This window comes from Solanum verrucosum, unplaced genomic scaffold (assembly GCF_900185275.1).
Source record: "Solanum verrucosum unplaced genomic scaffold, falcon-dt-bn FXZP01000066.1, whole genome shotgun sequence".
In the NCBI taxonomy this organism is placed as follows: domain Eukaryota; kingdom Viridiplantae; phylum Streptophyta; class Magnoliopsida; order Solanales; family Solanaceae; genus Solanum; species Solanum verrucosum.
This window is the reverse complement of record NW_026020117.1, coordinates 914816-926441: the sequence shown is the minus strand read 5'-3', so window position 1 is coordinate 926441 and position 11626 is coordinate 914816.

Sequence of the window (11626 nt, the reverse complement as noted above, 5' to 3'; positions counted from 1 at the left end):
TGCTACGGGATCCAGTGGAGCAGGCCCTTCTGGTGATCAATCCGGATACTGATGCCATGACAGATGGAGCAATTGCATAGCCCGGATCCCCTTTTTACCTCTCTCTCTTTTCTTAGTTATCTTTCAAATCTTTGGATATTTATTACTTGCATTTGAGGACAATTGTTTTTATTTGTGGTTGGGTGAGGCCCACTTGTGTGTGCTACTTTTTGCTTGTGTTTGTGTTTATATCAGGTTTGTTCTGTTTATAACGGTTTTTACACTGTTTTTGTGGATGTTTGAGCTTATGGCTTTCTTTTGTTTTTAATTGCAAATGATTTTTGACCCTTCCAAAAAATTTTGAATTTTTCGCACATTCTTGCCATCCCTCATGAGTTGAATGTGGATGTTCATTTGAAAAAAAAATTGAGTCTCGATTTCGATCAATACCGATGACTTGAATAGTGCTCTCAATTGAACGAGCATGAATGTATGGATATGATGAGGACAAATAAAGTTGCATAGACAATGTGTAAACTCTTGCATCTCGTTGTGATTAGCCATTTATCGAATTGATTTTCTTGTAATGACTGTTGCACACTAGCGGAAGTGTGTAGTCTTATTTGACTTAAGTGTCGTTGCCTTGTGTGATTAGCTTGCTTTGAAACTTGCATGAATAAACCTAGAATTTGCTCTGTTAGTCTGATTGATTTAGAAAGGTGTCCTCTTGAGATGATCTTAGGGAACTTTAAAGAGTGTGAGCCAAATTTGACATATACCTCTTTTGTGGGATACCCGTGAGCGTGCGAAACTCTTTTGAACACCCTTTTAAGCATTACCTATCTTTGGAAGAACCTTGATGAACCCTAGACCTTACTTAACTCACTACCTACAATCCACTTGAGTTGTGGTTTAGCGAATAGCCAACTTAGGCCAAAAGCCTAAGTTGGGGGTGTGGTGAAAAGGAGAGGTCAAGAAGTGCAAGAAAAATCTCCCTTAACCCATGGTATTGCATAAAAATGGAACCCCTTCAATTCAATTCAAAAATAAATGTGGAATAAAGTTCGAAAGGAATCGTGTTTCAAGCAATCCATAGAGGAGAATAAAAAAGTGACTTAGAAGCACTAGAAAAAGAATTGATAAAGGAAAAGAAGGGAATTCCTTGAGAACGCCACAACTCACGAGGAAAAAGTCATTGAGCCTAAATGACCATACCTTTGCACTCAGCCCCATTACAAGCCTTCGAAAGACCTTTTTTTATTTTGAGTAAGCTGAATCGAAAGTCGATGGGAAAATACAGGCAAACCTATGGGTGAAAACATGCATTGTGTTCCTCTATTTTTAGTGTCAGCGTTGCATCTGATTCCTGATCTTGAGTTGATTAACCTCTGTGTGTGAATATGGAATCATTCTTCATGTGAGGGCATTTAGATACTTTTTGCTGAGCTTGAACTTGCACAAGTAGCAAGTATTGCGAGCATGAGATTTCGTAATGGTGTGTCACAACTTGAATCTTTGAGTACACAATTGATCCTTGCATAAGTAAATTGTGTCTTGTTGTGTGCACTCATGATTGAGTCTTGTGTAGAACTATTTGAGACACCCTTTTTGAACGGCTGAACTCAATTATGCTTGAGGACAAGCAAAAGTTTACTTTGGGAGTGTTGATTAGTCTACAAATTGGACTCATTTAGGGCTTTATTTTGATAGAAATAGTGTCCTCACGTGCTTATTTTGTCTCAATATCTAATCAAAACTCTTAAGTTTCAGGTATTTGAAGTTTTAGTGGAAGCATAGACACTTATGCGCAAAAAGGAACAAAAAGACTGAAAAGAACGAAGAAGTTGAAGCATGAGCATCGCCAAGAACCTTTGGCAATTCGCCAAAAGGACAAACTCCGCCCTTTGTTCCAGTAAGCGAAGCCCTGAAGGAAGAGGATCAAAAAGGCAATCAAAGGAGCAGTCGGTGCTTCGTCGAATAGTTCCGCGAAGCAGTACTATACCGCCCAATAGTCCAGAACATAAAGATGATGTAGGCAAGCACTCAACGACGATGAGATAGAAGAAGGACGAGTCGGCAAGTAATTCGGTGGATTCGACTAACCTCGCTGAACTATCCGCCTACACTAATTTCTGATGGCTATAAATAATAAACTCTTTACTAATTTTAGAAGTTCCAAACCATTATTATTTATTTCAGAATAGCATAGTACTTTTTTAGATATTTTCTCTCAAATTTGGAGAGGGTTTTGTGGGAGACTTGAAGAGAGAAGGATTTCATCTTCCCCAAGTTTGAAGTGGGTATTCTCCATTATTCTTCCTTTGCTTAAATTAAGCTTTAATTTCTTATACCCATTTGATTCTAGTATCATTTTAGGTGTATTTTGTTATTTCTTGATTTGTTGCTAAAAAACCCCTTCTTGGGGTGTGATTTAGCAAATATGTGTTGATATTGTTGTTGGGTCTTGCTTGCTGATAGGGTAGATGTATTTTAATGGTGATTTCGCCTAGTGTTTGTGGTTTAATTTAATGGGTTTATAGTTGCAAACAAAAAACCACCCATGTGTTTTTGGCTTGCCCGAGAGGGAGGTCGCGAAACCAAGACCACTAGACTGATGGCCTAAGGAGTGGATCGACATGAGGTTCAGCCCGAGAGGGTGAGCCCTAGTCCCATATCCTAACACTCAACTCGAGAGAGTGAGTGGATTAAGGGGTAGCCTCGTCTTCATGCGACAAATGGGTGTCCGAGAGGAACCCATTTGAAACGGGGTAACTTGCCCGAGAGGGAACTTATTTCCATCTAAAGCTTAGCCTAGTCACTATTATCTTGCAAATTTCCTATTGAAAGCATATACCCAACGATTTATCTCAACTTGTATTGCGTTTACACCCCAAGAACATTTCCCCATACTTGAGTTTCTTGTAATTTTTTGCTATTTTTACTACTTGTGACAAAACCCCCAATTGATATTTGACACTTTCGTGTTACCCCTTTTAATTTACTATGTTTTTGTTCGTTAATGTCTTTAGCTACGACTAGTTAGAGCTTAATTTTATTTTTCTATCAATTCTCAAAACCACTCCCTTGGGACATGACCCCAACCTTTAGTTGGGTTACTATACTATCGACGATCGTAGAAACTCATACCGTAGGTTAGTGTCATTGGTCACGATAAGCATAATATATCTCATAGACTGACAATGAAGAAATAGTGAGAAGAGTATATAAGAAAATAATCCTTTAATTTTACAAGTCCATAGTATACTCGTCAACAAACTTTCCATCAATAGGGATAATCAAATGTCACGTAATGTCCAACCACCATAAAAAGCCAAAATCAATAAGAATGAGGCATGTAATGAGATGCAATGCAATGTGACACCATGCAATGATATGCCTCAAATGTCAAGTACTCTCTCAACCGTATATACATGATACTCATCAGAAATACATCGAGAGTTTATGACCCATGGGGGACTCGCAAGGTCCATATACCGACATGAACTATCTCCACGTGTCTGTGCGGACGATCTCAACGCACTATCATAAAATCAAATAAATTCTGCATGGACAATCTCCACATGACCAAATTATAATCTTAACATCCCACAATCCCCAGCACGGACGATCTCCACGTGCCCAACTTATACTCAATCTCATGTCAATACATGAGCACAATATGATTTCAATAAAAGAAGGAATGATTCAACATTTCAATAAATCAAATGTCGCTATAACATATAATCACCTCAATTATCACAATATATATATATATATAATTAATATCTTTTTGTGTGAGAACAGTTCTTGAATAAATATACAGATACATCACCTTGAATTTTTGGGATTAATATTAAATAATTTTAGGATGACATTTCTAGATATACATTGTTATGAGATCACATAGAGATTTGACGAAAAGATCGATCTCAAAAGGGTTGTAAAAAGAACTCAATAATATTTCTGAACGAATATATTCATGTGATAATGCGTCAATTCTTACACTATTTAACAACACGTCAGAAGTGTTAAGTCTAAATCCATTAGAGGGAAGGGAACAACTATCTATAACTATTTCAATTACGAGTATTTATATTAACATGTGCGGCATGTAATAATAGATAAAGATTTTATTGAATCAAGAGTCCAACACCGTGATTGAATTAGGTATAATATATTTACTTAAATGATCATTACCGATAGATTGCAAATTTACTATTCTCTCTTTTTTGTCTATGTACCACTTTTAAATTTGGAGTTAAGAATTCTTTTCTTTCAAATTCTTTTATGGTAGAATCATCCCGAACATTTATGGTCATTTATTTTCTCACTCTATTACCTTGACATTACGAATGATCTCATGTAATTGTGTAAGTACGTATTTATATTAATATATATTAAATATAGAAGACTTGGACTTGAACTTGGGGCTTGGGCTTATCTCGAAACTTAAAATAAATATGTGCTCTATAAATAATAATGTTTTTACAGACAAGAATAATATATATAAAAAGAAAGGTCATAATATATATATATCTGTAATACGATACAAACTGTACAACATAGGTCCAAATCTAAAGTGTTGGCGAGACAAAATAACTCAGATAGAGATAAAGGATAGTTTATATTTACTCATTAATAATATTGTGATCATCATTTTTGAGAAATCTTTTCACAATATCCATTCATGGTTGCATAACGGTATTCCTCCATGCTTAGTCAACAATTTCTTTTCTATCACCTTTGAAAACGTCAGCAGCGATAATATGATGCACCAACCACATTTTCTCATTTATTAACCGTTGAATCTTGACAAGTTGGTGAAATTAATAAACGAGTATTACGCTTTATATTCGCAATTGACGATTGAAGAATCATCTTCTTTGATTCATCATCTTCGTCCATATTGGATTCTTCTCTAAAATATATGTCCATTTCCGGGCCACCAATGGACCGTCGGATTCCGTTGGTGTAATCTGCATCTGGAATGAAAAATTGTCACACCTTATCCACTAGCCCTGCATGCAACATAAATTTAAGAAGAGTTTTATTTAGTGCAACATAGATTTGATAACCAAAAGTATTATTAAAAAAATTATATAAGATACATTTTTAGCTCAATGCATGATTATATCTTGATTGATATATAAAACAATTACAAAAATTACCTGCATTGACCATTTCATCAATCCTCATGTCAACTCTATGGTTCAAGACTTATTGCTTTACATCAATCCAACTAAAGCAAGTATCATACTTATATTCGAACATGAGCACATGGTCTTCCACAAGTTTTTCAATATACAAATTTGACACCCCAACAATAATTGGAACACGTTGAGTCTTCAAAAAAAAAATTATGTAGACAATAGCTTGCAAATTAAATTTTTTAGCTGTGAAGTCGGAATCTGGCTTAATTTCACCTAAGAAAATGTGATCAAATTAACTCTCTCAGAATTGGAATAAATAATTTTTTAGTAGTAAAGTATATTTCTACTAAAAGCTACAATTACTACTATTAAATTATCTAGGTAGTCATTTGATATAAATATTGTTGGAAATAAATATATAAACCTAACAAATAGTGTCGTACACCTTGTTTCCCAGTGTGTGTTATCTTGTTTGTAAGAATTTCAAGTCCCTTATGTACATGGATTTTGGACGAGTTGATTATTTATCCTCAAAAATGGGTGACAAGGTCAACAGAGAGACGGGATTTCCCCATTCCTGTTGCTCCCATTATCAACACCACTTTCTTCTTGTTGAACTTGTCATTGGTGATGAAAGTATTCATGTTAGCTACACATAAAATGAAATCAAAATAATAATTAGCTTACAATAGAAAATAATCTAATGAAAACTACTCATGCATACAGTCAGACATTCAAGAATCTTATAAATATAAAGTTAATAAGTAGAAACCTTGCTTGAGATGGAATATACTATGTAAAAAAGATATATTTTTCTTGATGGTGGCTATGAAAGAAATTGCATTCAGCTTTTATAGTAAAATCTATTTGTGGACTTATTAATTGACATACCATATTCAGAATTACTGATATCTTATAGGATAAGAATGACTTTGGAAAAACTTATAGATATTTCAACTTGAATTTTGGTAATTATTATTAAATATATTTTAGGATAAAGTTATTAGAAGTACATTTTTAGGAGATCACGTACAACTGGGCTTTTACAGTAAAAATGTGATTATGAACTTATTAATTTGGTATACCGAATTAGTATATCTATATATATATATCTTCTTAGATGTGAATAGTTCTTGAACAAATATACAGATAGGTCACCTTGAATTTTGGTGACTAAGCCTCAATAATATTTCTGAAGGAAAATATTAAAGTGATAATGCATCAATTCTTACACTATTTAACAACACGTCATAAGTGTAAAGTCTAATTCCATTAGAGGGAAGGGAACAACTATCGATAACTATTTCCATTACGAGTATTTATATTAACTCATGAAGCATGTAATAATAAATAAAGATTTTATTGAATCAAGCTTCCATCACCATGACTGAATTAGGTAGAATATATTTCCTTAAATGATCATTACCGATAGATTGCAAATTTAGTATTTTCTATTCTTTGTCTATGTAACAATTTAAAATTTCGAGGTAATAATTTTATTCATTCAAATTATTTTAGGGTAGAATCTTCCCGAACATTTATGGTCATTTATTATCTCACTCTATTACCTTAACATTAAGAATGGTATCATGTATGTGTGTAAGTACATAGTTATATTAATATATATTAAATATAGAAGACTTGGATTTGGACTTGGGTGTTGGGCTTGGATCGGAACTTAAAATAAATATTTACTCTATCGATAAAAATGATTTTACAAACAAGAATAATATATATAGAAAGAAGGGTCATATCATATATATATATCTATAATGCGATACAAACTATACAAAATAGGTCCAAAATTAAAGTGTCGAAGATACTAAATAACTCAAGATAGAGATAATGATAGTTTATGTTCACTCAATAATAATATTGTGATCATCATTTTTTAGAAATCTTTTCACAATATCCAAGCATTGTTGCAAAATGGTATTCCTCCATCCTTCGTTAACAGCTTCTTTTCTATCTCCTTTGAAAACGTCGGTAGCAATAGTATGATGCACCAACCACATTTCTAACTCATGCTTGCACGTAACCGATTGTGTGCTGGACTATTTTTGGAGAGTGCTTTCATGGGGCATTTCTTTCCCCGTGAGGTAAGAGAAGCAAAGATATGGTTGCCGACATGAGGAGCAGGATGAGTTTATTTGTTGTTGGGTTACCTCGTCTGTCAGATAAGGAAAGTAAGGAAGCCATGATAATAGGTGACATGGGCATAGTAATGATGATGATCCATGTGCAACAAGTTGAGGAGGACAAGCTAAGGGATAAGGAAGACTTTAAGAACAAGAGAGTTAAGACATTAGGGAATGAATACAGGCAGCAAAAGAGTAATGTGAACCGGTCTTCTTTCCAACATAAGCAGAAGGGACCTACTCCATCATTTCTAGTGCACCTGCACAAGGGAACAAAGGTTAGTACAATAGTCAGAATTCCCAGAATTTCAGAGCTAGACCTGCACATTCTCAAGGTAGTGTTGCACAAGGAGGTAATGAGACTCCTGCATGTGCTAAGTGTTGTAGGAACCACTCAGGGGTATGTTGTGATGACTCCACTAGTTGTTTCAAGTGTGGCCACAACGGTCACCTCATGCGAGAGTGTCCAAAGATCTAGCAAGGTAATGGTAATGGGGGCAATAGAGGCCAGTCTTCTTCAGTTGCTCCACCAAATAGAGCCGCACCTAGAGGGGCTACTTCTGATATGGGCGGAGGAACAAACCGCCTTTATCATATCATCAGTCGCCAAGAGTAAGAGGATTTTCCATATGTTGTCACTGGTATGATCCAAGTCTTCAACTCTAATGTTTATGCTTTACTATACCCAGGAGAGAGTTTATCTTTTGTAACTCCGTATGTTGCGATGAATTTTAATGTTCTTCCTGAGAAACTTAGTGAGTCCTTCAGTGTTTCTACACATGTTGGTGAGTCTATTCTAGCAGAGACAGTCTATCGTGATTGTCCCGTTTCCTTCAATCACAAGAGTAACATGGCTGATTTAATTGAGTTAGACATGGTAGATTTTGATGTCTTTCTTGGTATGGACTGGCTTCATGCCTGTGATGCCCTAATTGATTGTAGAAATCGAGTTGTCAAGTTTCAGTCTTCGAATAAGCCAATTTTAGAGTGGAAAAGTAGTTCAGCAGTGCCTAAGGGTCGTTTTATTTCGTACCTTAAGGAAAAGAAGTTAGTCTATAAGGGGTGTGTCTATCACTTAGTCCGAGTTAATCACTCTAGTGTTGAGATACCTCTTATTCAGTCAGTTCAAGTATTAAGAGAGTTTCCAGAAGTCTTTCTAGATGATCTTACCAGAGTCCCTCCTGAGAGAGAAATAGACTTCGGTATATCTATTCCGCCATATGGAATGGCACCATCAGAGTTGAAAGAGCTTAAAGAGCAGTTGAAAGATCTCCTATATAAGGGCTTTATTCGACCAAGTGTCTCACCTTGGGGCACTCCGGTCTTATTTGTGAGAAAGAAAGATGATTACCTTAGGATGTGTATAGATTACCATCAGTTGAACAAGGTTACCATCAAGAACAGGTATCATCTTCCAAGAATTGATGATCTTTTTTATCATCTTCAAAGTGCCACCTGTTTCTCTAAGATAGATCTCAGATCTGGCGCATATAGAAATGGTTGACAGGCATACCTATTCATGATATTGAATAGGAATGATCATTTTCAGGGGATACAGATATGTCATGCTAGGATGAGCTTACGCCCTTTCTCGACCCTATCAAGCTCTTCCTGAACCTCTGCCTCTCCTCAACGAAGTCATTAAAGTGGGGCAACTCATATTCGCTAACTAACTTAGGGAGATGTGCAGGAAAGATCCCTAAAGCAAAGACTCCAAATGCTCCACGACTAAATATACCCATTCAGACTCGCTTTTGTTCAATCATAAAAAAATAAGCACTTTGATGAAAATTTATAGCATCATTCAAGTAAATACAGATTAAGATCGTAGAAACATGAGCTTGTGATATAGCTACACCTAATTCCAGACCGGTTAATGCAAGAACTATAAATAAAGGACCAAGATCCCCTATGAAATAGAAAAGATCATTCATACATAGCATAGTCCAAGTGAACCCACTTAAAATCTTTAATGAACTCGGTTCTAGCGCTTTCTCTTGATTCTCTTTTTGAAAGATCTTTCCTTACCTAAGAAAAGACCTAGAGGAAGAAAAGGAAGCCTCATAGACTGAAACATCTGTTTAGTTCTTGCTCCGGTTGGTTTACGAATCAAAGGAGACTAACAAACTACAACAAAAGCAAGTGCGCCGATCGGATTGACTAAACCAATGCAACAATCAAGAAGGTGATCGAGAAAACATGAGTTCCCAAACTGTAGTATAAGTCTTGAACTTTGCAAAAGTGCTTATTTGGTTGGGAAGAATAGGACTTCTGACTCCAAGCCTACCCTAGCCAACCCAAAATTTCCAGCTGTCCTTTCTGCCTATTACACCCCTTCGCTCTAGTGATCGCTTCGTATACTACGCTTCTTATCCAGCGTATTGAACTCGTATATTCCACTCACTCCCTAACTCTAAGAGAAAATCCTCTTTCTAGAATTGTTAAAGAAACTACGAACTCTAACTATATAACTGCACTGATCGGGGTTGATCTCACTGACCTCTTGCTTACCACGGCTAAGTCGTAGGTAGGTGTGGAGAGCTTTTTGCGGGGAAACTTGCAAGTACAGTTTGGGGGGAGGCGGGCGTCAACCCTACCTTATGAGTATTCGGACAATAACAGTTCTGAGTCTTCCCTTTCTCAATTATGACGTACTCGATTAGGTTGCCATCTAGGTCTCGGTCGGGGGTGACTTCCAAATTATGGTCTCATTCTTCCCTTGATTCACGATCCTTGCAGCTAAATTAATCCCCCATGTGTCGGGACCTGAACCGTGGTGGTGCTTATCTACAACTTCTTGTACATAGGCTCCTCCAGTTCTGGAATTGAAAAAGGAAGTTTTTCCAAGCCCTAACAAGATCAAAAGAACTGATCGTTTTATACAATAAGAAAATAGTTATCTGCTAGCCGTACTCTTTTTCATATCCTCCTCCTGTTGGTGACTCACCTCTTCCTTTCTATTTAGAAAGTGGAACAGAACTAGCAGCAGATAGGCATTCGGTTAGCTTGAAAACGGACTCATAGTTAGAAATCGCTTCCTCAACAACTATCTTTAGAATGTCCTATCTCTTCTCTTCAACGCTTTAAAATTAGTTAGAAGTCTTCTACCATCAGTTAAGAGTAAGGGAATATGATATTCCAAAGACATCTTTCAGAACCCGTTATGGTTATTATGAATTTTTGGTCATGTCCTTTGGTTTGACCAATGCGCCTGCATCATTCATGAACCTTATGAATAGAGTTTTCAAACCTTATTTAGATATGTTTGTTATTGTCTTCATTGATGACATACTAATCTATTCAAGGAGTGAAGAAGATCATACTAGTCATTTCAGAATAGTTCTTCAGACTCTAAAAGATAGAGAGTTGTATGCCAAATTCTCTAAGGGCTCGTTTGGCCAGGCGATATGGTATCATGATATAGAATCATGATATGGTATTATGATATGGAATCATGAGAAGAAATTGAAGGTTTATTTGGACATGCGATATGGAATTTTTGTGTTGTATATTTTCTTATAAACAGAAAAATCCCATAAGTTGTAAAACGATTAAAATAGCCCCAATTTTTTATTCAAACTTATTAAGTAAATAAAAAATTATAAAATCGAATAATAAATTATTACAAAGTTATTTGTTCTCCACTTAAGTAATTGTTTTATCTAACTTTAATTTAATAAAAAAATTGAACATAAATTGTAGTGTACTAGTCTTTAATATAATCCTCCCACATAGAATAAACAATTTTCTCACGTTGAACTTGCATTTCTCGATCATGTGACCGAGAAGACGAACCAACATTGTTACTTTGAGCCATTTGTTGGTCAATATCCTCCGCAACTATATCTTCATGTTCATAGACCATAAATATTTCATCACTACTTTGGTATTTTCGTAAATAATTATGTAACACTGCACAAGCTATGACAATTTTCACTTGTGTAGCAATATCATAATGGTTCATGCCTTGTTTCAATGTTCTAAATCTATTTTTCCAAGCTCCAAAAGTCCATTCAATCACATTGCGCAGAGATGAATGCCTATAATTAAATAGTGCTTTGGCATTTTGAGGCTCTCTTTCACTTCCTCGATAATCTTGCAAATGATAGCGTAGTCCTTAGTATGGAACTAAAAATCCTTTTGTATTTCGAAAACTAGCATCAACAACATAATATTTATCTACCAAAAAACATTTTATAAAGAATTACTAAAAGCATATGTGACGTAAATGAGACAGTTTTGTGTAAATAAATAATATTTATTTTAAGGACGTAATTTAGAGTTACCATGTGGCAGAAATATGTAACTAAATAGTAATAACTTACACATAAAATATAAATGTGCACTTATTAAGGCCAC